We start from the raw sequence: 27,261 nt of genomic DNA, 5'->3' as shown, positions 1-27,261 counted from the left end.
TTTAGTTTTTTATTTAATTATTTAGTTTTTTGGAATTTAGCGCTCCTACAAAACAGTAGGCTCTGACGCATTTCAAGTGCACATCTGTCGATTCGCAGTGTTTCGTTACTTTCAAGGAGTTCCTACCACCCTTCCTTCGCGCATTCTTGCTCAAACTGAGTTCATTACTGTAATTTCGCATCTTACGTTTAATACAGTAGTTTAAAATGCTTGTGGGAGCATCTTTGTCGCACCTGAGAGTTAGTATGAAAAGAGGGCTGCCAGGTGTAGTGACATGAAATTTAAAAGAAGAGAGAGAGCCAACAGCACCCGGTGTTCCCAGGCGGTCACCCATCCAAGTACTAACCGGGCCCGATGTTGCTTAACTTCGGTGATCGGACGAGAACCGGTGTATTCAACATGGTATGGCCGTTGGCGTCCTTATACTGTAGCTGCACGGCAGAAGAATGCTTCGCCTCTCCTTCCAACACACGCAATCGCCATTTTCGGTGGCACATTTGACGCAAAGCACGTCCTTCCTCCTCGACACTCGCGGGAGACGCACCTTGTTATTGTCAACCAGCGCAGGTCTTGCGCGCGGCCGGGCGGCGGGTGGACTGCGCGGGGTGTGTCAGTGTCCTGCTGGACCGAGGGAAGCGTTCTCACCTGCCTGACACGCGTCGCGCTTCCAGATATTTGCGTAATTCGCATGGTGCATTCTCGGCTGTCCCCTTCCGTCCCGACTTGTCCCGACTTTGCTCGACTGCCGCTCGCTGCCGCTCGGGTCGTGGTCCATATGACAGCACAAGCACGAGAAACAACTGCGAGACTGGCGCCGGACTGACCGGCGTGTGCGAGGCGCCGTGTGCGGCCGTTCGGAGCTACTAGAGCAGTGCTGTTCCGTGCAATGCCGTGGAAAGGTGCGAAAACACGGACACAAGACACAGGCGGTTCGTCAAAGCATCCATTTCTTCTAGCGGCGAAAGATAAATTTTTGTTTACAAATTTGCATTTGTACACTGCTACAAAACTATAAGCCCTGGCGTATTTCAGAACAGTCCTGTCGTGTCATACTCTTGTTATTTCTAGAGACACTTTGTCTGACTTCATTTTTTGGCTACCCCTGCCAGCCCTCTTTTCCAGAGTACCCAGGCGGTCACCGATCCGAATACTAACGATGTTGCTTATCGTCGGTGATCGTACCAGAACAGTTGATTTTCTGTTTTTTTAGTTTTTTATTTAATTATTTAGTTTTTTGGAATTTAGCGCTCCTACAAAACAGTAGGCTCTGACGCATTTCAAGTGCACATCTGTCGATTCGCAGTGTTTCGTTACTTTCAAGGAGTTCCTACCACCCTTCCTTCGCGCATTCTTGCTCAAACTGAGTTCATTACTGTAATTTCGCATCTTACGTTTAATACAGTAGTTTAAAATGCTTGTGGGAGCATCTTTGTCGCACCTGAGAGTTAGTATGAAAAGAGGGCTGCCAGGTGTAGTGACATGAAATTTAAAAGAAGAGAGAGAGCCAACAGCACCCGGTGTTCCCAGGCGGTCACCCATCCAAGTACTAACCGGGCCCGATGTTGCTTAACTTCGGTGATCGGACGAGAACCGGTGTATTCAACATGGTATGGCCGTTGGCGTCCTTATACTGTAGCTGCACGGCAGAAGAATGCTTCGCCTCTCCTTCCAACACACGCAATCGCCATTTTCGGTGGCACATTTGACGCAAAGCACGTCCTTCCTCCTCGACACTCGCGGGAGACGCACCTTGTTATTGTCAACCAGCGCAGGTCTTGCGCGCGGCCGGGCGGCGGGTGGACTGCGCGGGGTGTGTCAGTGTCCTGCTGGACCGAGGGAAGCGTTCTCACCTGCCTGACACGCGTCGCGCTTCCAGATATTTGCGTAATTCGCATGGTGCATTCTCGGCTGTCCCCTTCCGTCCCGACTTGTCCCGACTTTGCTCGACTGCCGCTCGCTGCCGCTCGGGTCGTGGTCCATATGACAGCACAAGCACGAGAAACAACTGCGAGACTGGCGCCGGACTGACCGGCGTGTGCGAGGCGCCGTGTGCGGCCGTTCGGAGCTACTAGAGCAGTGCTGTTCCGTGCAATGCCGTGGAAAGGTGCGAAAACACGGACACAAGACACAGGCGGTTCGACAAAGCATCCATTTCTTCTAGCGGCGAAAGATAAATTTTTGTTTACAAATTTGCATTTGTACACTGCTACAAAACTATAAGCCCTGGCGTATTTCAGAACAGTCCTGTCGTGTCATACTCTTGTTATTTCTAGAGACACTTTGTCTGACTTCATTTTTTGGCTACCCCTGCCAGCCCTCTTTTCCAGAGTACCCAGGCGGTCACCGATCCGAATACTAACGATGTTGCTTATCGTCGGTGATCGTACCAGAACAGTTGATTTTCTGTTTTTTTAGTTTTTTATTTAATTATTTAGTTTTTTGGAATTTAGCGCTCCTACAAAACAGTAGGCTCTGACGCATTTCAAGTGCACATCTGTCGATTCGCAGTGTTTCGTTACTTTTAAGGAGTTCCTACCACCCTTCCTTCGCGCATTCTTGCTCAAACTGAGTTCATTACTGTAATTTCGCATCTTACGTTTAATACAGTAGTTTAAAATGCTTGTGGGAGCATCTTTGTCGCACCTGAGAGTTAGTATGAAAAGAGGGCTGCCAGGTGTAGTGACATGAAATTTAAAAGAAGAGAGAGAGCCAACAGCACCCGGTGTTCCCAGGCGGTCACCCATCCAAGTACTAACCGGGCCCGATGTTGCTTAACTTCGGTGATCGGACGAGAACCGGTGTATTCAACATGGTATGGCCGTTGGCGTCCTTATACTGTAGCTGCACGGCAGAAGAATGCTTCGCCTCTCCTTCCAACACACGCAATCGCCATTTTCGGTGGCACATTTGACGCAAAGCACGTCCTTCCTCCTCGACACTCGCGGGAGACGCACCTTGTTATTGTCAACCAGCGCAGGTCTTGCGCGCGGCCGGGCGGCGGGTGGACTGCGCGGGGTGTGTCAGTGTCCTGCTGGACCGAGGGAAGCGTTCTCACCTGCCTGACACGCGTCGCGCTTCCAGATATTTGCGTAATTCGCATGGTGCATTCTCGGCTGTCCCCTTCCGTCCCGACTTGTCCCGACTTTGCTCGACTGCCGCTCGCTGCCGCTCGGGTCGTGGTCCATATGACAGCACAAGCACGAGAAACAACTGCGAGACTGGCGCCGGACTGACCGGCGTGTGCGAGGCGCCGTGTGCGGCCGTTCGGAGCTACTAGAGCAGTGCTGTTCCGTGCAATGCCGTGGAAAGGTGCGAAAACACGGACACAAGACACAGGCGGTTCGACAAAGCATCCATTTCTTCTAGCGGCGAAAGATAAATTTTTGTTTACAAATTTGCATTTGTACACTGCTACAAAACTATAAGCCCTGGCGTATTTCAGAACAGTCCTGTCGTGTCATACTCTTGTTATTTCTAGAGACACTTTGTCTGACTTCATTTTTTGGCTACCCCTGCCAGCCCTCTTTTCCAGAGTACCCAGGCGGTCACCGATCCGAATACTAACGATGTTGCTTATCGTCGGTGATCGTACCAGAACAGTTGATTTTCTGTTTTTTTAGTTTTTTATTTAATTATTTAGTTTTTTGGAATTTAGCGCTCCTACAAAACAGTAGGCTCTGACGCATTTCAAGTGCACATCTGTCGATTCGCAGTGTTTCGTTACTTTCAAGGAGTTCCTACCACCCTTCCTTCGCGCATTCTTGCTCAAACTGAGTTCATTACTGTAATTTCGCATCTTACGTTTAATACAGTAGTTTAAAATGCTTGTGGGAGCATCTTTGTCGCACCTGAGAGTTAGTATGAAAAGAGGGCTGCCAGGTGTAGTGACATGAAATTTAAAAGAAGAGAGAGAGCCAACAGCACCCGGTGTTCCCAGGCGGTCACCCATCCAAGTACTAACCGGGCCCGATGTTGCTTAACTTCGGTGATCGGACGAGAACCGGTGTATTCAACATGGTATGGCCGTTGGCGTCCTTATACTGTAGCTGCACGGCAGAAGAATGCTTCGCCTCTCCTTCCAACACACGCAATCGCCATTTTCGGTGGCACATTTGACGCAAAGCACGTCCTTCCTCCTCGACACTCGCGGGAGACGCACCTTGTTATTGTCAACCAGCGCAGGTCTTGCGCGCGGCCGGGCGGCGGGTGGACTGCGCGGGGTGTGTCAGTGTCCTGCTGGACCGAGGGAAGCGTTCTCACCTGCCTGACACGCGTCGCGCTTCCAGATATTTGCGTAATTCGCATGGTGCATTCTCGGCTGTCCCCTTCCGTCCCGACTTGTCCCGACTTTGCTCGACTGCCGCTCGCTGCCGCTCGGGTCGTGGTCCATATGACAGCACAAGCACGAGAAACAACTGCGAGACTGGCGCCGGACTGACCGGCGTGTGCGAGGCGCCGTGTGCGGCCGTTCGGAGCTACTAGAGCAGTGCTGTTCCGTGCAATGCCGTGGAAAGGTGCGAAAACACGGACACAAGACACAGGCGGTTCGACAAAGCATCCATTTCTTCTAGCGGCGAAAGATAAATTTTTGTTTACAAATTTGCATTGTACACTGCTACAAAACTATAAGCCCTGGCGTATTTCAGAACAGTCCTGTCGTGTCATACTCTTGTTATTTCTAGAGACACTTTGTCTGACTTCATTTTTTGGCTACCCCTGCCAGCCCTCTTTTCCAGAGTACCCAGGCGGTCACCGATCCGAATACTAACGATGTTGCTTATCGTCGGTGATCGTACCAGAACAGTTGATTTTCTGTTTTTTTAGTTTTTTATTTAATTATTTAGTTTTTTGGAATTTAGCGCTCCTACAAAACAGTAGGCTCTGACGCATTTCAAGTGCACATCTGTCGATTCGCAGTGTTTCGTTACTTTCAAGGAGTTCCTACCACCCTTCCTTCGCGCATTCTTGCTCAAACTGAGTTCATTACTGTAATTTCGCATCTTACGTTTAATACAGTAGTTTAAAATGCTTGTGGGAGCATCTTTGTCGCACCTGAGAGTTAGTATGAAAAGAGGGCTGCCAGGTGTAGTGACATGAAATTTAAAAGAAGAGAGAGAGCCAACAGCACCCGGTGTTCCCAGGCGGTCACCCATCCAAGTACTAACCGGGCCCGATGTTGCTTAACTTCGGTGATCGGACGAGAACCGGTGTATTCAACATGGTATGGCCGTTGGCGTCCTTATACTGTAGCTGCACGGCAGAAGAATGCTTCGCCTCTCCTTCCAACACACGCAATCGCCATTTTCGGTGGCACATTTGACGCAAAGCACGTCCTTCCTCCTCGACACTCGCGGGAGACGCACCTTGTTATTGTCAACCAGCGCAGGTCTTGCGCGCGGCCGGGCGGCGGGTGGACTGCGCGGGGTGTGTCAGTGTCCTGCTGGACCGAGGGAAGCGTTCTCACCTGCCTGACACGCGTCGCGCTTCCAGATATTTGCGTAATTCGCATGGTGCATTCTCGGCTGTCCCCTTCCGTCCCGACTTGTCCCGACTTTGCTCGACTGCCGCTCGCTGCCGCTCGGGTCGTGGTCCATATGACAGCACAAGCACGAGAAACAACTGCGAGACTGGCGCCGGACTGACCGGCGTGTGCGAGGCGCCGTGTGCGGCCGTTCGGAGCTACTAGAGCAGTGCTGTTCCGTGCAATGCCGTGGAAAGGTGCGAAAACACGGACACAAGACACAGGCGGTTCGACAAAGCATCCATTTCTTCTAGCGGCGAAAGATAAATTTTTGTTTACAAATTTGCATTTGTACACTGCTACAAAACTATAAGCCCTGGCGTATTTCAGAACAGTCCTGTCGTGTCATACTCTTGTTATTTCTAGAGACACTTTGTCTGACTTCATTTTTTGGCTACCCCTGCCAGCCCTCTTTTCCAGAGTACCCAGGCGGTCACCGATCCGAATACTAACGATGTTGCTTATCGTCGGTGATCGTACCAGAACAGTTGATTTTCTGTTTTTTTAGTTTTTTATTTAATTATTTAGTTTTTTGGAATTTAGCGCTCCTACAAAACAGTAGGCTCTGACGCATTTCAAGTGCACATCTGTCGATTCGCAGTGTTTCGTTACTTTCAAGGAGTTCCTACCACCCTTCCTTCGCGCATTCTTGCTCAAACTGAGTTCATTACTGTAATTTCGCATCTTACGTTTAATACAGTAGTTTAAAATGCTTGTGGGAGCATCTTTGTCGCACCTGAGAGTTAGTATGAAAAGAGGGCTGCCAGGTGTAGTGACATGAAATTTAAAAGAAGAGAGAGAGCCAACAGCACCCGGTGTTCCCAGGCGGTCACCCATCCAAGTACTAACCGGGCCCGATGTTGCTTAACTTCGGTGATCGGACGAGAACCGGTGTATTCAACATGGTATGGCCGTTGGCGTCCTTATACTGTAGCTGCACGGCAGAAGAATGCTTCGCCTCTCCTTCCAACACACGCAATCGCCATTTTCGGTGGCACATTTGACGCAAAGCACGTCCTTCCTCCTCGACACTCGCGGGAGACGCACCTTGTTATTGTCAACCAGCGCAGGTCTTGCGCGCGGCCGGGCGGCGGGTGGACTGCGCGGGGTGTGTCAGTGTCCTGCTGGACCGAGGGAAGCGTTCTCACCTGCCTGACACGCGTCGCGCTTCCAGATATTTGCGTAATTCGCATGGTGCATTCTCGGCTGTCCCCTTCCGTCCCGACTTGTCCCGACTTTGCTCGACTGCCGCTCGCTGCCGCTCGGGTCGTGGTCCATATGACAGCACAAGCACGAGAAACAACTGCGAGACTGGCGCCGGACTGACCGGCGTGTGCGAGGCGCCGTGTGCGGCCGTTCGGAGCTACTAGAGCAGTGCTGTTCCGTGCAATGCCGTGGAAAGGTGCGAAAACACGGACACAAGACACAGGCGGTTCGACAAAGCATCCATTTCTTCTAGCGGCGAAAGATAAATTTTTGTTTACAAATTTGCATTTGTACACTGCTACAAAACTATAAGCCCTGGCGTATTTCAGAACAGTCCTGTCGTGTCATACTCTTGTTATTTCTAGAGACACTTTGTCTGACTTCATTTTTTGGCTACCCCTGCCAGCCCTCTTTTCCAGAGTACCCAGGCGGTCACCGATCCGAATACTAACGATGTTGCTTATCGTCGGTGATCGTACCAGAACAGTTGATTTTCTGTTTTTTTAGTTTTTTATTTAATTATTTAGTTTTTTGGAATTTAGCGCTCCTACAAAACAGTAGGCTCTGACGCATTTCAAGTGCACATCTGTCGATTCGCAGTGTTTCGTTACTTTCAAGGAGTTCCTACCACCCTTCCTTCGCGCATTCTTGCTCAAACTGAGTTCATTACTGTAATTTCGCATCTTACGTTTAATACAGTAGTTTAAAATGCTTGTGGGAGCATCTTTGTCGCACCTGAGAGTTAGTATGAAAAGAGGGCTGCCAGGTGTAGTGACATGAAATTTAAAAGAAGAGAGAGAGCCAACAGCACCCGGTGTTCCCAGGCGGTCACCCATCCAAGTACTAACCGGGCCCGATGTTGCTTAACTTCGGTGATCGGACGAGAACCGGTGTATTCAACATGGTATGGCCGTTGGCGTCCTTATACTGTAGCTGCACGGCAGAAGAATGCTTCGCCTCTCCTTCCAACACACGCAATCGCCATTTTCGGTGGCACATTTGACGCAAAGCACGTCCTTCCTCCTCGACACTCGCGGGAGACGCACCTTGTTATTGTCAACCAGCGCAGGTCTTGCGCGCGGCCGGGCGGCGGGTGGACTGCGCGGGGTGTGTCAGTGTCCTGCTGGACCGAGGGAAGCGTTCTCACCTGCCTGACACGCGTCGCGCTTCCAGATATTTGCGTAATTCGCATGGTGCATTCTCGGCTGTCCCCTTCCGTCCCGACTTGTCCCGACTTTGCTCGACTGCCGCTCGCTGCCGCTCGGGTCGTGGTCCATATGACAGCACAAGCACGAGAAACAACTGCGAGACTGGCGCCGGACTGACCGGCGTGTGCGAGGCGCCGTGTGCGGCCGTTCGGAGCTACTAGAGCAGTGCTGTTCCGTGCAATGCCGTGGAAAGGTGCGAAAACACGGACACAAGACACAGGCGGTTCGACAAAGCATCCATTTCTTCTAGCGGCGAAAGATAAATTTTTGTTTACAAATTTGCATTTGTACACTGCTACAAAACTATAAGCCCTGGCGTATTTCAGAACAGTCCTGTCGTGTCATACTCTTGTTATTTCTAGAGACACTTTGTCTGACTTCATTTTTTGGCTACCCCTGCCAGCCCTCTTTTCCAGAGTACCCAGGCGGTCACCGATCCGAATACTAACGATGTTGCTTATCGTCGGTGATCGTACCAGAACAGTTGATTTTCTGTTTTTTTAGTTTTTTATTTAATTATTTAGTTTTTTGGAATTTAGCGCTCCTACAAAACAGTAGGCTCTGACGCATTTCAAGTGCACATCTGTCGATTCGCAGTGTTTCGTTACTTTCAAGGAGTTCCTACCACCCTTCCTTCGCGCATTCTTGCTCAAACTGAGTTCATTACTGTAATTTCGCATCTTACGTTTAATACAGTAGTTTAAAATGCTTGTGGGAGCATCTTTGTCGCACCTGAGAGTTAGTATGAAAAGAGGGCTGCCAGGTGTAGTGACATGAAATTTAAAAGAAGAGAGAGAGCCAACAGCACCCGGTGTTCCCAGGCGGTCACCCATCCAAGTACTAACCGGGCCCGATGTTGCTTAACTTCGGTGATCGGACGAGAACCGGTGTATTCAACATGGTATGGCCGTTGGCGTCCTTTTACTGTAGCTGCACGGCAGAAGAATGCTTCGCCTCTCCTTCCAACACACGCAATCGCCATTTTCGGTGGCACATTTGACGCAAAGCACGTCCTTCCTCCTCGACACTCGCGGGAGACGCACCTTGTTATTGTCAACCAGCGCAGGTCTTGCGCGCGGCCGGGCGGCGGGTGGACTGCGCGGGGTGTGTCAGTGTCCTGCTGGACCGAGGGAAGCGTTCTCACCTGCCTGACACGCGTCGCGCTTCCAGATATTTGCGTAATTCGCATGGTGCATTCTCGGCTGTCCCCTTCCGTCCCGACTTGTCCCGACTTTGCTCGACTGCCGCTCGCTGCCGCTCGGGTCGTGGTCCATATGACAGCACAAGCACGAGAAACAACTGCGAGACTGGCGCCGGACTGACCGGCGTGTGCGAGGCGCCGTGTGCGGCCGTTCGGAGCTACTAGAGCAGTGCTGTTCCGTGCAATGCCGTGGAAAGGTGCGAAAACACGGACACAAGACACAGGCGGTTCGACAAAGCATCCATTTCTTCTAGCGGCGAAAGATAAATTTTTGTTTACAAATTTGCATTGTACACTGCTACAAAACTATAAGCCCTGGCGTATTTCAGAACAGTCCTGTCGTGTCATACTCTTGTTATTTCTAGAGACACTTTGTCTGACTTCATTTTTTGGCTACCCCTGCCAGCCCTCTTTTCCAGAGTACCCAGGCGGTCACCGATCCGAATACTAACGATGTTGCTTATCGTCGGTGATCGTACCAGAACAGTTGATTTTCTGTTTTTTTAGTTTTTTATTTAATTATTTAGTTTTTTGGAATTTAGCGCTCCTACAAAACAGTAGGCTCTGACGCATTTCAAGTGCACATCTGTCGATTCGCAGTGTTTCGTTACTTTCAAGGAGTTCCTACCACCCTTCCTTCGCGCATTCTTGCTCAAACTGAGTTCATTACTGTAATTTCGCATCTTACGTTTAATACAGTAGTTTAAAATGCTTGTGGGAGCATCTTTGTCGCACCTGAGAGTTAGTATGAAAAGAGGGCTGCCAGGTGTAGTGACATGAAATTTAAAAGAAGAGAGAGAGCCAACAGCACCCGGTGTTCCCAGGCGGTCACCCATCCAAGTACTAACCGGGCCCGATGTTGCTTAACTTCGGTGATCGGACGAGAACCGGTGTATTCAACATGGTATGGCCGTTGGCGTCCTTTTACTGTAGCTGCACGGCAGAAGAATGCTTCGCCTCTCCTTCCAACACACGCAATCGCCATTTTCGGTGGCACATTTGACGCAAAGCACGTCCTTCCTCCTCGACACTCGCGGGAGACGCACCTTGTTATTGTCAACCAGCGCAGGTCTTGCGCGCGGCCGGGCGGCGGGTGGACTGCGCGGGGTGTGTCAGTGTCCTGCTGGACCGAGGGAAGCGTTCTCACCTGCCTGACACGCGTCGCGCTTCCAGATATTTGCGTAATTCGCATGGTGCATTCTCGGCTGTCCCCTTCCGTCCCGACTTGTCCCGACTTTGCTCGACTGCCGCTCGCTGCCGCTCGGGTCGTGGTCCATATGACAGCACAAGCACGAGAAACAACTGCGAGACTGGCGCCGGACTGACCGGCGTGTGCGAGGCGCCGTGTGCGGCCGTTCGGAGCTACTAGAGCAGTGCTGTTCCGTGCAATGCCGTGGAAAGGTGCGAAAACACGGACACAAGACACAGGCGGTTCGACAAAGCATCCATTTCTTCTAGCGGCGAAAGATAAATTTTTGTTTACAAATTTGCATTTGTACACTGCTACAAAACTATAAGCCCTGGCGTATTTCAGAACAGTCCTGTCGTGTCATACTCTTGTTATTTCTAGAGACACTTTGTCTGACTTCATTTTTTGGCTACCCCTGCCAGCCCTCTTTTCCAGAGTACCCAGGCGGTCACCGATCCGAATACTAACGATGTTGCTTATCGTCGGTGATCGTACCAGAACAGTTGATTTTCTGTTTTTTTAGTTTTTTATTTAATTATTTAGTTTTTTGGAATTTAGCGCTCCTACAAAACAGTAGGCTCTGACGCATTTCAAGTGCACATCTGTCGATTCGCAGTGTTTCGTTACTTTCAAGGAGTTCCTACCACCCTTCCTTCGCGCATTCTTGCTCAAACTGAGTTCATTACTGTAATTTCGCATCTTACGTTTAATACAGTAGTTTAAAATGCTTGTGGGAGCATCTTTGTCGCACCTGAGAGTTAGTATGAAAAGAGGGCTGCCAGGTGTAGTGACATGAAATTTAAAAGAAGAGAGAGAGCCAACAGCACCCGGTGTTCCCAGGCGGTCACCCATCCAAGTACTAACCGGGCCCGATGTTGCTTAACTTCGGTGATCGGACGAGAACCGGTGTATTCAACATGGTATGGCCGTTGGCGTCCTTATACTGTAGCTGCACGGCAGAAGAATGCTTCGCCTCTCCTTCCAACACACGCAATCGCCATTTTCGGTGGCACATTTGACGCAAAGCACGTCCTTCCTCCTCGACACTCGCGGGAGACGCACCTTGTTATTGTCAACCAGCGCAGGTCTTGCGCGCGGCCGGGCGGCGGGTGGACTGCGCGGGGTGTGTCAGTGTCCTGCTGGACCGAGGGAAGCGTTCTCACCTGCCTGACACGCGTCGCGCTTCCAGATATTTGCGTAATTCGCATGGTGCATTCTCGGCTGTCCCCTTCCGTCCCGACTTGTCCCGACTTTGCTCGACTGCCGCTCGCTGCCGCTCGGGTCGTGGTCCATATGACAGCACAAGCACGAGAAACAACTGCGAGACTGGCGCCGGACTGACCGGCGTGTGCGAGGCGCCGTGTGCGGCCGTTCGGAGCTACTAGAGCAGTGCTGTTCCGTGCAATGCCGTGGAAAGGTGCGAAAACACGGACACAAGACACAGGCGGTTCGACAAAGCATCCATTTCTTCTAGCGGCGAAAGATAAATTTTTGTTTACAAATTTGCATTTGTACACTGCTACAAAACTATAAGCCCTGGCGTATTTCAGAACAGTCCTGTCGTGTCATACTCTTGTTATTTCTAGAGACACTTTGTCTGACTTCATTTTTTGGCTACCCCTGCCAGCCCTCTTTTCCAGAGTACCCAGGCGGTCACCGATCCGAATACTAACGATGTTGCTTATCGTCGGTGATCGTACCAGAACAGTTGATTTTCTGTTTTTTTAGTTTTTTATTTAATTATTTAGTTTTTTGGAATTTAGCGCTCCTACAAAACAGTAGGCTCTGACGCATTTCAAGTGCACATCTGTCGATTCGCAGTGTTTCGTTACTTTCAAGGAGTTCCTACCACCCTTCCTTCGCGCATTCTTGCTCAAACTGAGTTCATTACTGTAATTTCGCATCTTACGTTTAATACAGTAGTTTAAAATGCTTGTGGGAGCATCTTTGTCGCACCTGAGAGTTAGTATGAAAAGAGGGCTGCCAGGTGTAGTGACATGAAATTTAAAAGAAGAGAGAGAGCCAACAGCACCCGGTGTTCCCAGGCGGTCACCCATCCAAGTACTAACCGGGCCCGATGTTGCTTAACTTCGGTGATCGGACGAGAACCGGTGTATTCAACATGGTATGGCCGTTGGCGTCCTTATACTGTAGCTGCACGGCAGAAGAATGCTTCGCCTCTCCTTCCAACACACGCAATCGCCATTTTCGGTGGCACATTTGACGCAAAGCACGTCCTTCCTCCTCGACACTCGCGGGAGACGCACCTTGTTATTGTCAACCAGCGCAGGTCTTGCGCGCGGCCGGGCGGCGGGTGGACTGCGCGGGGTGTGTCAGTGTCCTGCTGGACCGAGGGAAGCGTTCTCACCTGCCTGACACGCGTCGCGCTTCCAGATATTTGCGTAATTCGCATGGTGCATTCTCGGCTGTCCCCTTCCGTCCCGACTTGTCCCGACTTTGCTCGACTGCCGCTCGCTGCCGCTCGGGTCGTGGTCCATATGACAGCACAAGCACGAGAAACAACTGCGAGACTGGCGCCGGACTGACCGGCGTGTGCGAGGCGCCGTGTGCGGCCGTTCGGAGCTACTAGAGCAGTGCTGTTCCGTGCAATGCCGTGGAAAGGTGCGAAAACACGGACACAAGACACAGGCGGTTCGACAAAGCATCCATTTCTTCTAGCGGCGAAAGATAAATTTTTGTTTACAAATTTGCATTTGTACACTGCTACAAAACTATAAGCCCTGGCGTATTTCAGAACAGTCCTGTCGTGTCATACTCTTGTTATTTCTAGAGACACTTTGTCTGACTTCATTTTTTGGCTACCCCTGCCAGCCCTCTTTTCCAGAGTACCCAGGCGGTCACCGATCCGAATACTAACGATGTTGCTTATCGTCGGTGATCGTACCAGAACAGTTGATTTTCTGTTTTTTTAGTTTTTTATTTAATTATTTAGTTTTTTGGAATTTAGCGCTCCTACAAAACAGTAGGCTCTGACGCATTTCAAGTGCACATCTGTCGATTCGCAGTGTTTCGTTACTTTCAAGGAGTTCCTACCACCCTTCCTTCGCGCATTCTTGCTCAAACTGAGTTCATTACTGTAATTTCGCATCTTACGTTTAATACAGTAGTTTAAAATGCTTGTGGGAGCATCTTTGTCGCACCTGAGAGTTAGTATGAAAAGAGGGCTGCCAGGTGTAGTGACATGAAATTTAAAAGAAGAGAGAGAGCCAACAGCACCCGGTGTTCCCAGGCGGTCACCCATCCAAGTACTAACCGGGCCCGATGTTGCTTAACTTCGGTGATCGGACGAGAACCGGTGTATTCAACATGGTATGGCCGTTGGCGTCCTTATACTGTAGCTGCACGGCAGAAGAATGCTTCGCCTCTCCTTCCAACACACGCAATCGCCATTTTCGGTGGCACATTTGACGCAAAGCACGTCCTTCCTCCTCGACACTCGCGGGAGACGCACCTTGTTATTGTCAACCAGCGCAGGTCTTGCGCGCGGCCGGGCGGCGGGTGGACTGCGCGGGGTGTGTCAGTGTCCTGCTGGACCGAGGGAAGCGTTCTCACCTGCCTGACACGCGTCGCGCTTCCAGATATTTGCGTAATTCGCATGGTGCATTCTCGGCTGTCCCCTTCCGTCCCGACTTGTCCCGACTTTGCTCGACTGCCGCTCGCTGCCGCTCGGGTCGTGGTCCATATGACAGCACAAGCACGAGAAACAACTGCGAGACTGGCGCCGGACTGACCGGCGTGTGCGAGGCGCCGTGTGCGGCCGTTCGGAGCTACTAGAGCAGTGCTGTTCCGTGCAATGCCGTGGAAAGGTGCGAAAACACGGACACAAGACACAGGCGGTTCGACAAAGCATCCATTTCTTCTAGCGGCGAAAGATAAATTTTTGTTTACAAATTTGCATTTGTACACTGCTACAAAACTATAAGCCCTGGCGTATTTCAGAACAGTCCTGTCGTGTCATACTCTTGTTATTTCTAGAGACACTTTGTCTGACTTCATTTTTTGGCTACCCCTGCCAGCCCTCTTTTCCAGAGTACCCAGGCGGTCACCGATCCGAATACTAACGATGTTGCTTATCGTCGGTGATCGTACCAGAACAGTTGATTTTCTGTTTTTTTAGTTTTTTATTTAATTATTTAGTTTTTTGGAATTTAGCGCTCCTACAAAACAGTAGGCTCTGACGCATTTCAAGTGCACATCTGTCGATTCGCAGTGTTTCGTTACTTTCAAGGAGTTCCTACCACCCTTCCTTCGCGCATTCTTGCTCAAACTGAGTTCATTACTGTAATTTCGCATCTTACGTTTAATACAGTAGTTTAAAATGCTTGTGGGAGCATCTTTGTCGCACCTGAGAGTTAGTATGAAAAGAGGGCTGCCAGGTGTAGTGACATGAAATTTAAAAGAAGAGAGAGAGCCAACAGCACCCGGTGTTCCCAGGCGGTCACCCATCCAAGTACTAACCGGGCCCGATGTTGCTTAACTTCGGTGATCGGACGAGAACCGGTGTATTCAACATGGTATGGCCGTTGGCGTCCTTATACTGTAGCTGCACGGCAGAAGAATGCTTCGCCTCTCCTTCCAACACACGCAATCGCCATTTTCGGTGGCACATTTGACGCAAAGCACGTCCTTCCTCCTCGACACTCGCGGGAGACGCACCTTGTTATTGTCAACCAGCGCAGGTCTTGCGCGCGGCCGGGCGGCGGGTGGACTGCGCGGGGTGTGTCAGTGTCCTGCTGGACCGAGGGAAGCGTTCTCACCTGCCTGACACGCGTCGCGCTTCCAGATATTTGCGTAATTCGCATGGTGCATTCTCGGCTGTCCCCTTCCGTCCCGACTTGTCCCGACTTTGCTCGACTGCCGCTCGCTGCCGCTCGGGTCGTGGTCCATATGACAGCACAAGCACGAGAAACAACTGCGAGACTGGCGCCGGACTGACCGGCGTGTGCGAGGCGCCGTGTGCGGCCGTTCGGAGCTACTAGAGCAGTGCTGTTCCGTGCAATGCCGTGGAAAGGTGCGAAAACACGGACACAAGACACAGGCGGTTCGACAAAGCATCCATTTCTTCTAGCGGCGAAAGATAAATTTTTGTTTACAAATTTGCATTTGTACACTGCTACAAAACTATAAGCCCTGGCGTATTTCAGAACAGTCCTGTCGTGTCATACTCTTGTTATTTCTAGAGACACTTTGTCTGACTTCATTTTTTGGCTACCCCTGCCAGCCCTCTTTTCCAGAGTACCCAGGCGGTCACCGATCCGAATACTAACGATGTTGCTTATCGTCGGTGATCGTACCAGAACAGTTGATTTTCTGTTTTTTTAGTTTTTTATTTAATTATTTAGTTTTTTGGAATTTAGCGCTCCTACAAAACAGTAGGCTCTGACGCATTTCAAGTGCACATCTGTCGATTCGCAGTGTTTCGTTACTTTCAAGGAGTTCCTACCACCCTTCCTTCGCGCATTCTTGCTCAAACTGAGTTCATTACTGTAATTTCGCATCTTACGTTTAATACAGTAGTTTAAAATGCTTGTGGGAGCATCTTTGTCGCACCTGAGAGTTAGTATGAAAAGAGGGCTGCCAGGTGTAGTGACATGAAATTTAAAAGAAGAGAGAGAGCCAACAGCACCCGGTGTTCCCAGGCGGTCACCCATCCAAGTACTAACCGGGCCCGATGTTGCTTAACTTCGGTGATCGGACGAGAACCGGTGTATTCAACATGGTATGGCCGTTGGCGTCCTTTTACTGTAGCTGCACGGCAGAAGAATGCTTCGCCTCTCCTTCCAACACACGCAATCGCCATTTTCGGTGGCACATTTGACGCAAAGCACGTCCTTCCTCCTCGACACTCGCGGGAGACGCACCTTGTTATTGTCAACCAGCGCAGGTCTTGCGCGCGGCCGGGCGGCGGGTGGACTGCGCGGGGTGTGTCAGTGTCCTGCTGGACCGAGGGAAGCGTTCTCACCTGCCTGACACGCGTCGCGCTTCCAGATATTTGCGTAATTCGCATGGTGCATTCTCGGCTGTCCCCTTCCGTCCCGACTTGTCCCGACTTTGCTCGACTGCCGCTCGCTGCCGCTCGGGTCGTGGTCCATATGACAGCACAAGCACGAGAAACAACTGCGAGACTGGCGCCGGACTGACCGGCGTGTGCGAGGCGCCGTGTGCGGCCGTTCGGAGCTACTAGAGCAGTGCTGTTCCGTGCAATGCCGTGGAAAGGTGCGAAAACACGGACACAAGACACAGGCGGTTCGACAAAGCATCCATTTCTTCTAGCGGCGAAAGATAAATTTTTGTTTACAAATTTGCATTGTACACTGCTACAAAACTATAAGCCCTGGCGTATTTCAGAACAGTCCTGTCGTGTCATACTCTTGTTATTTCTAGAGACACTTTGTCTGACTTCATTTTTTGGCTACCCCTGCCAGCCCTCTTTTCCAGAGTACCCAGGCGGTCACCGATCCGAATACTAACGATGTTGCTTATCGTCGGTGATCGTACCAGAACAGTTGATTTTCTGTTTTTTTAGTTTTTTATTTAATTATTTAGTTTTTTGGAATTTAGCGCTCCTACAAAACAGTAGGCTCTGACGCATTTCAAGTGCACATCTGTCGATTCGCAGTGTTTCGTTACTTTCAAGGAGTTCCTACCACCCTTCCTTCGCGCATTCTTGCTCAAACTGAGTTCATTACTGTAATTTCGCATCTTACGTTTAATACAGTAGTTTAAAATGCTTGTGGGAGCATCTTTGTCGCACCTGAGAGTTAGTATGAAAAGAGGGCTGCCAGGTGTAGTGACATGAAATTTAAAAGAAGAGAGAGAGCCAACAGCACCCGGTGTTCCCAGGCGGTCACCCATCCAAGTACTAACCGGGCCCGATGTTGCTTAACTTCGGTGATCGGACGAGAACCGGTGTATTCAACATGGTATGGCCGTTGGCGTCCTTTTACTGTAGCTGCATGGCAGAAGAATGCTTCGCCTCTCCTTCCAACACACGCAATCGCCATTTTCGGTGGCACATTTGACGCAAAGCACGTCCTTCCTCCTCGACACTCGCGGGAGACGCACCTTGTTATTGTCAACCAGCGCAGGTCTTGCGCGCGGCCGGGCGGCGGGTGGACTGCGCGGGGTGTGTCAGTGTCCTGCTGGACCGAGGGAAGCGTTCTCACCTGCCTGACACGCGTCGCGCTTCCAGATATTTGCGTAATTCGCATGGTGCATTCTCGGCTGTCCCCTTCCGTCCCGACTTGTCCCGACTTTGCTCGACTGCCGCTCGCTGCCGCTCGGGTCGTGGTCCATATGACAGCACAAGCACGAGAAACAACTGCGAGACTGGCGCCGGACTGACCGGCGTGTGCGAGGCGCCGTGTGCGGCCGTTCGGAGCTACTAGAGCAGTGCTGTTCCGTGCAATGCCGTGGAAAGGTGCGAAAACACGGACACAAGACACAGGCGGTTCGACAAAGCATCCATTTCTTCTAGCGGCGAAAGATAAATTTTTGTTTACAAATTTGCATTTGTACACTGCTACAAAACTATAAGCCCTGGCGTATTTCAGAACAGTCCTGTCGTGTCATACTCTTGTTATTTCTAGAGACACTTTGTCTGACTTCATTTTTTGGCTACCCCTGCCAGCCCTCTTTTCCAGAGTACCCAGGCGGTCACCGATCCGAATACTAACGATGTTGCTTATCGTCGGTGATCGTACCAGAACAGTTGATTTTCTGTTTTTTTAGTTTTTTATTTAATTATTTAGTTTTTTGGAATTTAGCGCTCCTACAAAACAGTAGGCTCTGACGCATTTCAAGTGCACATCTGTCGATTCGCAGTGTTTCGTTACTTTCAAGGAGTTCCTACCACCCTTCCTTCGCGCATTCTTGCTCAAACTGAGTTCATTACTGTAATTTCGCATCTTACGTTTAATACAGTAGTTTAAAATGCTTGTGGGAGCATCTTTGTCGCACCTGAGAGTTAGTATGAAAAGAGGGCTGCCAGGTGTAGTGACATGAAATTTAAAAGAAGAGAGAGAGCCAACAGCACCCGGTGTTCCCAGGCGGTCACCCATCCAAGTACTAACCGGGCCCGATGTTGCTTAACTTCGGTGATCGGACGAGAACCGGTGTATTCAACATGGTATGGCCGTTGGCGTCCTTATACTGTAGCTGCACGGCAGAAGAATGCTTCGCCTCTCCTTCCAACACACGCAATCGCCATTTTCGGTGGCACATTTGACGCAAAGCACGTCCTTCCTCCTCGACACTCGCGGGAGACGCACCTTGTTATTGTCAACCAGCGCAGGTCTTGCGCGCGGCCGGGCGGCGGGTGGACTGCGCGGGGTGTGTCAGTGTCCTGCTGGACCGAGGGAAGCGTTCTCACCTGCCTGACACGCGTCGCGCTTCCAGATATTTGCGTAATTCGCATGGTGCATTCTCGGCTGTCCCCTTCCGTCCCGACTTGTCCCGACTTTGCTCGACTGCCGCTCGCTGCCGCTCGGGTCGTGGTCCATATGACAGCACAAGCACGAGAAACAACTGCGAGACTGGCGCCGGACTGACCGGCGTGTGCGAGGCGCCGTGTGCGGCCGTTCGGAGCTACTAGAGCAGTGCTGTTCCGTGCAATGCCGTGGAAAGGTGCGAAAACACGGACACAAGACACAGGCGGTTCGACAAAGCATCCATTTCTTCTAGCGGCGAAAGATAAATTTTTGTTTACAAATTTGCATTTGTACACTGCTACAAAACTATAAGCCCTGGCGTATTTCAGAACAGTCCTGTCGTGTCATACTCTTGTTATTTCTAGAGACACTTTGTCTGACTTCATTTTTTGGCTACCCCTGCCAGCCCTCTTTTCCAGAGTACCCAGGCGGTCACCGATCCGAATACTAACGATGTTGCTTATCGTCGGTGATCGTACCAGAACAGTTGATTTTCTGTTTTTTTAGTTTTTTATTTAATTATTTAGTTTTTTGGAATTTAGCGCTCCTACAAAACAGTAGGCTCTGACGCATTTCAAGTGCACATCTGTCGATTCGCAGTGTTTCGTTACTTTCAAGGAGTTCCTACCACCCTTCCTTCGCGCATTCTTGCTCAAACTGAGTTCATTACTGTAATTTCGCATCTTACGTTTAATACAGTAGTTTAAAATGCTTGTGGGAGCATCTTTGTCGCACCTGAGAGTTAGTATGAAAAGAGGGCTGCCAGGTGTAGTGACATGAAATTTAAAAGAAGAGAGAGAGCCAACAGCACCCGGTGTTCCCAGGCGGTCACCCATCCAAGTACTAACCGGGCCCGATGTTGCTTAACTTCGGTGATCGGACGAGAACCGGTGTATTCAACATGGTATGGCCGTTGGCGTCCTTATACTGTAGCTGCACGGCAGAAGAATGCTTCGCCTCTCCTTCCAACACACGCAATCGCCATTTTCGGTGGCACATTTGACGCAAAGCACGTCCTTCCTCCTCGACACTCGCGGGAGACGCACCTTGTTATTGTCAACCAGCGCAGGTCTTGCGCGCGGCCGGGCGGCGGGTGGACTGCGCGGGGTGTGTCAGTGTCCTGCTGGACCGAGGGAAGCGTTCTCACCTGCCTGACACGCGTCGCGCTTCCAGATATTTGCGTAATTCGCATGGTGCATTCTCGGCTGTCCCCTTCCGTCCCGACTTGTCCCGACTTTGCTCGACTGCCGCTCGCTGCCGCTCGGGTCGTGGTCCATATGACAGCACAAGCACGAGAAACAACTGCGAGACTGGCGCCGGACTGACCGGCGTGTGCGAGGCGCCGTGTGCGGCCGTTCGGAGCTACTAGAGCAGTGCTGTTCCGTGCAATGCCGTGGAAAGGTGCGAAAACACGGACACAAGACACAGGCGGTTCGACAAAGCATCCATTTCTTCTAGCGGCGAAAGATAAATTTTTGTTTACAAATTTGCATTTGTACACTGCTACAAAACTATAAGCCCTGGCGTATTTCAGAACAGTCCTGTCGTGTCATACTCTTGTTATTTCTAGAGACACTTTGTCTGACTTCATTTTTTGGCTACCCCTGCCAGCCCTCTTTTCCAGAGTACCCAGGCGGTCACCGATCCGAATACTAACGATGTTGCTTATCGTCGGTGATCGTACCAGAACAGTTGATTTTCTGTTTTTTTAGTTTTTTATTTAATTATTTAGTTTTTTGGAATTTAGCGCTCCTACAAAACAGTAGGCTCTGACGCATTTCAAGTGCACATCTGTCGATTCGCAGTGTTTCGTTACTTTCAAGGAGTTCCTACCACCCTTCCTTCGCGCATTCTTGCTCAAACTGAGTTCATTACTGTAATTTCGCATCTTACGTTTAATACAGTAGTTTAAAATGCTTGTGGGAGCATCTTTGTCGCACCTGAGAGTTAGTATGAAAAGAGGGCTGCCAGGTGTAGTGACATGAAATTTAAAAGAAGAGAGAGAGCCAACAGCACCCGGTGTTCCCAGGCGGTCACCCATCCAAGTACTAACCGGGCCCGATGTTGCTTAACTTCGGTGATCGGACGAGAACCGGTGTATTCAACATGGTATGGCCGTTGGCGTCCTTATACTGTAGCCGCACGGCAGAAGAATGCTTCGCCTCTCCTTCCAACACACGCAATCGCCATTTTCGGTGGCACATTTGACGCAAAGCACGTCCTTCCTCCTCGACACTCGCGGGAGACGCACCTTGTTATTGTCAACCAGCGCAGGTCTTGCGCGCGGCCGGGCGGCGGGTGGACTGCGCGGGGTGTGTCAGTGTCCTGCTGGACCGAGGGAAGCGTTCTCACCTGCCTGACACGCGTCGCGCTTCCAGATATTTGCGTAATTCGCATGGTGCATTCTCGGCTGTCCCCTTCCGTCCCGACTTGTCCCGACTTTGCTCGACTGCCGCTCGCTGCCGCTCGGGTCGTGGTCCATATGACAGCACAAGCACGAGAAACAACTGCGAGACTGGCGCCGGACTGACCGGCGTGTGCGAGGCGCCGTGTGCGGCCGTTCGGAGCTACTAGAGCAGTGCTGTTCCGTGCAATGCCGTGGAAAGGTGCGAAAACACGGACACAAGACACAGGCGGTTCGACAAAGCATCCATTTCTTCTAGCGGCGAAAGATAAATTTTTGTTTACAAATTTGCATTTGTACACTGCTACAAAACTATAAGCCCTGGCGTATTTCAGAACAGTCCTGTCGTGTCATACTCTTGTTATTTCTAGAGACACTTTGTCTGACTTCATTTTTTGGCTACCCCTGCCAGCCCTCTTTTCCAGAGTACCCAGGCGGTCACCGATCCGAATACTAACGATGTTGCTTATCGTCGGTGATCGTACCAGAACAGTTGATTTTCTGTTTTTTTAGTTTTTTATTTAATTATTTAGTTTTTTGGAATTTAGCGCTCCTACAAAACAGTAGGCTCTGACGCATTTCAAGTGCACATCTGTCGATTCGCAGTGTTTCGTTACTTTCAAGGAGTTCCTACCACCCTTCCTTCGCGCATTCTTGCTCAAACTGAGTTCATTACTGTAATTTCGCATCTTACGTTTAATACAGTAGTTTAAAATGCTTGTGGGAGCATCTTTGTCGCACCTGAGAGTTAGTATGAAAAGAGGGCTGCCAGGTGTAGTGACATGAAATTTAAAAGAAGAGAGAGAGCCAACAGCACCCGGTGTTCCCAGGCGGTCACCCATCCAAGTACTAACCGGGCCCGATGTTGCTTAACTTCGGTGATCGGACGAGAACCGGTGTATTCAACATGGTATGGCCGTTGGCGTCCTTATACTGTAGCCGCACGGCAGAAGAATGCTTCGCCTCTCCTTCCAACACACGCAATCGCCATTTTCGGTGGCACATTTGACGCAAAGCACGTCCTTCCTCCTCGACACTCGCGGGAGACGCACCTTGTTATTGTCAACCAGCGCAGGTCTTGCGCGCGGCCGGGCGGCGGGTGGACTGCGCGGGGTGTGTCAGTGTCCTGCTGGACCGAGGGAAGCGTTCTCACCTGCCTGACACGCGTCGCGCTTCCAGATATTTGCGTAATTCGCATGGTGCATTCTCGGCTGTCCCCTTCCGTCCCGACTTGTCCCGACTTTGCTCGACTGCCGCTCGCTGCCGCTCGGGTCGTGGTCCATATGACAGCACAAGCACGAGAAACAACTGCGAGACTGGCGCCGGACTGACCGGCGTGTGCGAGGCGCCGTGTGCGGCCGTTCGGAGCTACTAGAGCAGTGCTGTTCCGTGCAATGCCGTGGAAAGGTGCGAAAACACGGACACAAGACACAGGCGGTTCGACAAAGCATCCATTTCTTCTAGCGGCGAAAGATAAATTTTTGTTTACAAATTTGCATTTGTACACTGCTACAAAACTATAAGCCCTGGCGTATTTCAGAACAGTCCTGTCGTGTCATACTCTTGTTATTTCTAGAGACACTTTGTCTGACTTCATTTTTTGGCTACCCCTGCCAGCCCTCTTTTCCAGAGTACCCAGGCGGTCACCGATCCGAATACTAACGATGTTGCTTATCGTCGGTGATCGTACCAGAACAGTTGATTTTCTGTTTTTTTAGTTTTTTATTTAATTATTTAGTTTTTTGGAATTTAGCGCTCCTACAAAACAGTAGGCTCTGACGCATTTCAAGTGCACATCTGTCGATTCGCAGTGTTTCGTTACTTTCAAGGAGTTCCTACCACCCTTCCTTCGCGCATTCTTGCTCAAACTGAGTTCATTACTGTAATTTCGCATCTTACGTTTAATACAGTAGTTTAAAATGCTTGTGGGAGCATCTTTGTCGCACCTGAGAGTTAGTATGAAAAGAGGGCTGCCAGGTGTAGTGACATGAAATTTAAAAGAAGAGAGAGAGCCAACAGCACCCGGTGTTCCCAGGCGGTCACCCATCCAAGTACTAACCGGGCCCGATGTTGCTTAACTTCGGTGATCGGACGAGAACCGGTGTATTCAACATGGTATGGCCGTTGGCGTCCTTATACTGTAGCCGCACGGCAGAAGAATGCTTCGCCTCTCCTTCCAACACACGCAATCGCCATTTTCGGTGGCACATTTGACGCAAAGCACGTCCTTCCTCCTCGACACTCGCGGGAGACGCACCTTGTTATTGTCAACCAGCGCAGGTCTTGCGCGCGGCCGGGCGGCGGGTGGACTGCGCGGGGTGTGTCAGTGTCCTGCTGGACCGAGGGAAGCGTTCTCACCTGCCTGACACGCGTCGCGCTTCCAGATATTTGCGTAATTCGCATGGTGCATTCTCGGCTGTCCCCTTCCGTCCCGACTTGTCCCGACTTTGCTCGACTGCCGCTCGCTGCCGCTCGGGTCGTGGTCCATATGACAGCACAAGCACGAGAAACAACTGCGAGACTGGCGCCGGACTGACCGGCGTGTGCGAGGCGCCGTGTGCGGCCGTTCGGAGCTACTAGAGCAGTGCTGTTCCGTGCAATGCCGTGGAAAGGTGCGAAAACACGGACACAAGACACAGGCGGTTCGACAAAGCATCCATTTCTTCTAGCGGCGAAAGATAAATTTTTGTTTACAAATTTGCATTTGTACACTGCTACAAAACTATAAGCCCTGGCGTATTTCAGAACAGTCCTGTCGTGTCATACTCTTGTTATTTCTAGAGACACTTTGTCTGACTTCATTTTTTGGCTACCCCTGCCAGCCCTCTTTTCCAGAGTACCCAGGCGGTCACCGATCCGAATACTAACGATGTTGCTTATCGTCGGTGATCGTACCAGAACAGTTGATTTTCTGTTTTTTTAGTTTTTTATTTAATTATTTAGTTTTTTGGAATTTAGCGCTCCTACAAAACAGTAGGCTCTGACGCATTTCAAGTGCACATCTGTCGATTCGCAGTGTTTCGTTACTTTCAAGGAGTTCCTACCACCCTTCCTTCGCGCATTCTTGCTCAAACTGAGTTCATTACTGTAATTTCGCATCTTACGTTTAATACAGTAGTTTAAAATGCTTGTGGGAGCATCTTTGTCGCACCTGAGAGTTAGTATGAAAAGAGGGCTGCCAGGTGTAGTGACATGAAATTTAAAAGAAGAGAGAGAGCCAACAGCACCCGGTGTTCCCAGGCGGTCACCCATCCAAGTACTAACCGGGCCCGATGTTGCTTAACTTCGGTGATCGGACGAGAACCGGTGTATTCAACATGGTATGGCCGTTGGCGTCCTTATACTGTAGCCGCACGGCAGAAGAATGCTTCGCCTCTCCTTCCAACACACGCAATCGCCATTTTCGGTGGCACATTTGACGCAAAGCACGTCCTTCCTCCTCGACACTCGCGGGAGACGCACCTTGTTATTGTCAACCAGCGCAGGTCTTGCGCGCGGCCGGGCGGCGGGTGGACTGCGCGGGGTGTGTCAGTGTCCTGCTGGACCGAGGGAAGCGTTCTCACCTGCCTGACACGCGTCGCGCTTCCAGATATTTGCGTAATTCGCATGGTGCATTCTCGGCTGTCCCCTTCCGTCCCGACTTGTCCCGACTTTGCTCGACTGCCGCTCGCTGCCGCTCGGGTCGTGGTCCATATGACAGCACAAGCACGAGAAACAACTGCGAGACTGGCGCCGGACTGACCGGCGTGTGCGAGGCGCCGTGTGCGGCCGTTCGGAGCTACTAGAGCAGTGCTGTTCCGTGCAATGCCGTGGAAAGGTGCGAAAACACGGACACAAGACACAGGCGGTTCGACAAAGCATCCATTTCTTCTAGCGGCGAAAGATAAATTTTTGTTTACAAATTTGCATTTGTACACTGCTACAAAACTATAAGCCCTGGCGTATTTCAGAACAGTCCTGTCGTGTCATACTCTTGTTATTTCTAGAGACACTTTGTCTGACTTCATTTTTTGGCTACCCCTGCCAGCCCTCTTTTCCAGAGTACCCAGGCGGTCACCGATCCGAATACTAACGATGTTGCTTATCGTCGGTGATCGTACCAGAACAGTTGATTTTCTGTTTTTTTAGTTTTTTATTTAATTATTTAGTTTTTTGGAATTTAGCGCTCCTACAAAACAGTAGGCTCTGACGCATTTCAAGTGCACATCTGTCGATTCGCAGTGTTTCGTTACTTTCAAGGAGTTCCTACCACCCTTCCTTCGCGCATTCTTGCTCAAACTGAGTTCATTACTGTAATTTCGCATCTTACGTTTAATACAGTAGTTTAAAATGCTTGTGGGAGCATCTTTGTCGCACCTGAGAGTTAGTATGAAAAGAGGGCTGCCAGGTGTAGTGACATGAAATTTAAAAGAAGAGAGAGAGCCAACAGCACCCGGTGTTCCCAGGCGGTCACCCATCCAAGTACTAACCGGGCCCGATGTTGCTTAACTTCGGTGATCGGACGAGAACCGGTGTATTCAACATGGTATGGCCGTTGGCGTCCTTATACTGTAGCCGCACGGCAGAAGAATGCTTCGCCTCTCCTTCCAACACACGCAATCGCCATTTTCGGTGGCACATTTGACGCAAAGCACGTCCTTCCTCCTCGACACTCGCGGGAGACGCACCTTGTTATTGTCAACCAGCGCAGGTCTTGCGCGCGGCCGGGCGGCGGGTGGACTGCGCGGGGTGTGTCAGTGTCCTGCTGGACCGAGGGAAGCGTTCTCACCTGCCTGACACGCGTCGCGCTTCCAGATATTTGCGTAATTCGCATGGTGCATTCTCGGCTGTCCCCTTCCGTCCCGACTTGTCCCGACTTTGCTCGACTGCCGCTCGCTGCCGCTCGGGTCGTGGTCCATATGACAGCACAAGCACGAGAAACAACTGCGAGACTGGCGCCGGACTGACCGGCGTGTGCGAGGCGCCGTGTGCGGCCGTTCGGAGCTACTAGAGCAGTGCTGTTCCGTGCAATGCCGTGGAAAGGTGCGAAAACACGGACACAAGACACAGGCGGTTCGACAAAGCATCCATTTCTTCTAGCGGCGAAAGATAAATTTTTGTTTACAAATTTGCATTTGTACACTGCTACAAAACTATAAGCCCTGGCGTATTTCAGAACAGTCCTGTCGTGTCATACTCTTGTTATTTCTAGAGACACTTTGTCTGACTTCATTTTTTGGCTACCCCTGCCAGCCCTCTTTTCCAGAGTACCCAGGCGGTCACCGATCCGAATACTAACGATGTTGCTTATCGTCGGTGATCGTACCAGAACAGTTGATTTTCTGTTTTTTTAGTTTTTTATTTAATTATTTAGTTTTTTGGAATTTAGCGCTCCTACAAAACAGTAGGCTCTGACGCATTTCAAGTGCACATCTGTCGATTCGCAGTGTTTCGTTACTTTCAAGGAGTTCCTACCACCCTTCCTTCGCGCATTCTTGCTCAAACTGAGTTCATTACTGTAATTTCGCATCTTACGTTTAATACAGTAGTTTAAAATGCTTGTGGGAGCATCTTTGTCGCACCTGAGAGTTAGTATGAAAAGAGGGCTGCCAGGTGTAGTGACATGAAATTTAAAAGAAGAGAGAGAGCCAACAGCACCCGGTGTTCCCAGGCGGTCACCCATCCAAGTACTAACCGGGCCCGATGTTGCTTAACTTCGGTGATCGGACGAGAACCGGTGTATTCAACATGGTATGGCCGTTGGCGTCCTTATACTGTAGCCGCACGGCAGAAGAATGCTTCGCCTCTCCTTCCAACACACGCAATCGCCATTTTCGGTGGCACATTTGACGCAAAGCACGTCCTTCCTCCTCGACACTCGCGGGAGACGCACCTTGTTATTGTCAACCAGCGCAGGTCTTGCGCGCGGCCGGGCGGCGGGTGGACTGCGCGGGGTGTGTCAGTGTCCTGCTGGACCGAGGGAAGCGTTCTCACCTGCCTGACACGCGTCGCGCTTCCAGATATTTGCGTAATTCGCATGGTGCATTCTCGGCTGTCCCCTTCCGTCCCGACTTGTCCCGACTTTGATCTGTCTCGCGTGTGT

At 50.7% G+C, this 27,261-nt stretch overlaps 23 non-coding genes across 23 annotated transcripts; all 23 read right to left on the bottom strand.

Moving 5' to 3' along the window:
- Nucleotides 1-297: 297 nt before the first annotated feature.
- Nucleotides 298-416, bottom strand: LOC126318976 (5S ribosomal RNA). The gene has a single exon (XR_007557670.1). It is a non-coding gene; the product is annotated as a 5S ribosomal RNA (ribosomal RNA).
- A 1,086-nt stretch (nt 417-1,502) lies between these two features.
- LOC126318974 (5S ribosomal RNA) lies at nt 1,503-1,621 on the bottom strand. The gene has a single exon (XR_007557669.1). It is a non-coding gene; the product is annotated as a 5S ribosomal RNA (ribosomal RNA).
- A 1,086-nt stretch (nt 1,622-2,707) lies between these two features.
- Nucleotides 2,708-2,826, bottom strand: LOC126318972 (5S ribosomal RNA). The gene has a single exon (XR_007557667.1). It is a non-coding gene; the product is annotated as a 5S ribosomal RNA (ribosomal RNA).
- A 1,086-nt stretch (nt 2,827-3,912) lies between these two features.
- LOC126318971 (5S ribosomal RNA) lies at nt 3,913-4,031 on the bottom strand. Its single transcript, XR_007557666.1, has one exon. It is a non-coding gene; the product is annotated as a 5S ribosomal RNA (ribosomal RNA).
- Nucleotides 4,032-5,116: 1,085 nt separating this feature from the next.
- On the bottom strand, nt 5,117-5,235 carry LOC126318970 (5S ribosomal RNA). The gene has a single exon (XR_007557665.1). It is a non-coding gene; the product is annotated as a 5S ribosomal RNA (ribosomal RNA).
- Nucleotides 5,236-6,321: 1,086 nt separating this feature from the next.
- Nucleotides 6,322-6,440, bottom strand: LOC126318963 (5S ribosomal RNA). Its single transcript, XR_007557661.1, has one exon. It is a non-coding gene; the product is annotated as a 5S ribosomal RNA (ribosomal RNA).
- Nucleotides 6,441-7,526: 1,086 nt separating this feature from the next.
- LOC126318951 (5S ribosomal RNA) lies at nt 7,527-7,645 on the bottom strand. Its single transcript, XR_007557650.1, has one exon. It is a non-coding gene; the product is annotated as a 5S ribosomal RNA (ribosomal RNA).
- Nucleotides 7,646-8,731: 1,086 nt separating this feature from the next.
- Nucleotides 8,732-8,850, bottom strand: LOC126318939 (5S ribosomal RNA). Its single transcript, XR_007557639.1, has one exon. It is a non-coding gene; the product is annotated as a 5S ribosomal RNA (ribosomal RNA).
- A 1,085-nt stretch (nt 8,851-9,935) lies between these two features.
- Nucleotides 9,936-10,054, bottom strand: LOC126318927 (5S ribosomal RNA). Its single transcript, XR_007557628.1, has one exon. It is a non-coding gene; the product is annotated as a 5S ribosomal RNA (ribosomal RNA).
- A 1,086-nt stretch (nt 10,055-11,140) lies between these two features.
- LOC126318915 (5S ribosomal RNA) lies at nt 11,141-11,259 on the bottom strand. Its single transcript, XR_007557617.1, has one exon. It is a non-coding gene; the product is annotated as a 5S ribosomal RNA (ribosomal RNA).
- A 1,086-nt stretch (nt 11,260-12,345) lies between these two features.
- LOC126318903 (5S ribosomal RNA) lies at nt 12,346-12,464 on the bottom strand. The gene has a single exon (XR_007557606.1). It is a non-coding gene; the product is annotated as a 5S ribosomal RNA (ribosomal RNA).
- Nucleotides 12,465-13,550: 1,086 nt separating this feature from the next.
- On the bottom strand, nt 13,551-13,669 carry LOC126318891 (5S ribosomal RNA). Its single transcript, XR_007557595.1, has one exon. It is a non-coding gene; the product is annotated as a 5S ribosomal RNA (ribosomal RNA).
- A 1,086-nt stretch (nt 13,670-14,755) lies between these two features.
- LOC126318878 (5S ribosomal RNA) lies at nt 14,756-14,874 on the bottom strand. Its single transcript, XR_007557583.1, has one exon. It is a non-coding gene; the product is annotated as a 5S ribosomal RNA (ribosomal RNA).
- A 1,086-nt stretch (nt 14,875-15,960) lies between these two features.
- Nucleotides 15,961-16,079, bottom strand: LOC126318866 (5S ribosomal RNA). The gene has a single exon (XR_007557572.1). It is a non-coding gene; the product is annotated as a 5S ribosomal RNA (ribosomal RNA).
- Nucleotides 16,080-17,164: 1,085 nt separating this feature from the next.
- LOC126318853 (5S ribosomal RNA) lies at nt 17,165-17,283 on the bottom strand. The gene has a single exon (XR_007557561.1). It is a non-coding gene; the product is annotated as a 5S ribosomal RNA (ribosomal RNA).
- Nucleotides 17,284-18,369: 1,086 nt separating this feature from the next.
- LOC126318841 (5S ribosomal RNA) lies at nt 18,370-18,488 on the bottom strand. The gene has a single exon (XR_007557550.1). It is a non-coding gene; the product is annotated as a 5S ribosomal RNA (ribosomal RNA).
- A 1,086-nt stretch (nt 18,489-19,574) lies between these two features.
- On the bottom strand, nt 19,575-19,693 carry LOC126318829 (5S ribosomal RNA). Its single transcript, XR_007557539.1, has one exon. It is a non-coding gene; the product is annotated as a 5S ribosomal RNA (ribosomal RNA).
- A 1,086-nt stretch (nt 19,694-20,779) lies between these two features.
- On the bottom strand, nt 20,780-20,898 carry LOC126318817 (5S ribosomal RNA). Its single transcript, XR_007557528.1, has one exon. It is a non-coding gene; the product is annotated as a 5S ribosomal RNA (ribosomal RNA).
- Nucleotides 20,899-21,984: 1,086 nt separating this feature from the next.
- LOC126318805 (5S ribosomal RNA) lies at nt 21,985-22,103 on the bottom strand. The gene has a single exon (XR_007557517.1). It is a non-coding gene; the product is annotated as a 5S ribosomal RNA (ribosomal RNA).
- Nucleotides 22,104-23,189: 1,086 nt separating this feature from the next.
- On the bottom strand, nt 23,190-23,308 carry LOC126318793 (5S ribosomal RNA). Its single transcript, XR_007557506.1, has one exon. It is a non-coding gene; the product is annotated as a 5S ribosomal RNA (ribosomal RNA).
- Nucleotides 23,309-24,394: 1,086 nt separating this feature from the next.
- On the bottom strand, nt 24,395-24,513 carry LOC126318781 (5S ribosomal RNA). Its single transcript, XR_007557495.1, has one exon. It is a non-coding gene; the product is annotated as a 5S ribosomal RNA (ribosomal RNA).
- A 1,086-nt stretch (nt 24,514-25,599) lies between these two features.
- Nucleotides 25,600-25,718, bottom strand: LOC126318769 (5S ribosomal RNA). The gene has a single exon (XR_007557484.1). It is a non-coding gene; the product is annotated as a 5S ribosomal RNA (ribosomal RNA).
- Nucleotides 25,719-26,804: 1,086 nt separating this feature from the next.
- LOC126318998 (5S ribosomal RNA) lies at nt 26,805-26,923 on the bottom strand. The gene has a single exon (XR_007557690.1). It is a non-coding gene; the product is annotated as a 5S ribosomal RNA (ribosomal RNA).
- Nucleotides 26,924-27,261: the final 338 nt, after the last annotated feature.

The sequence above is a fragment of the Schistocerca gregaria genome, unplaced genomic scaffold, assembly GCF_023897955.1.
Source record: "Schistocerca gregaria isolate iqSchGreg1 unplaced genomic scaffold, iqSchGreg1.2 ptg000684l, whole genome shotgun sequence".
Classification (NCBI taxonomy): Eukaryota; Metazoa; Arthropoda; class Insecta; order Orthoptera; family Acrididae; genus Schistocerca; species Schistocerca gregaria.
Note: the sequence above shows the minus strand (reverse complement) of the source record. Positions and strands in the feature narration are given on the sequence as shown.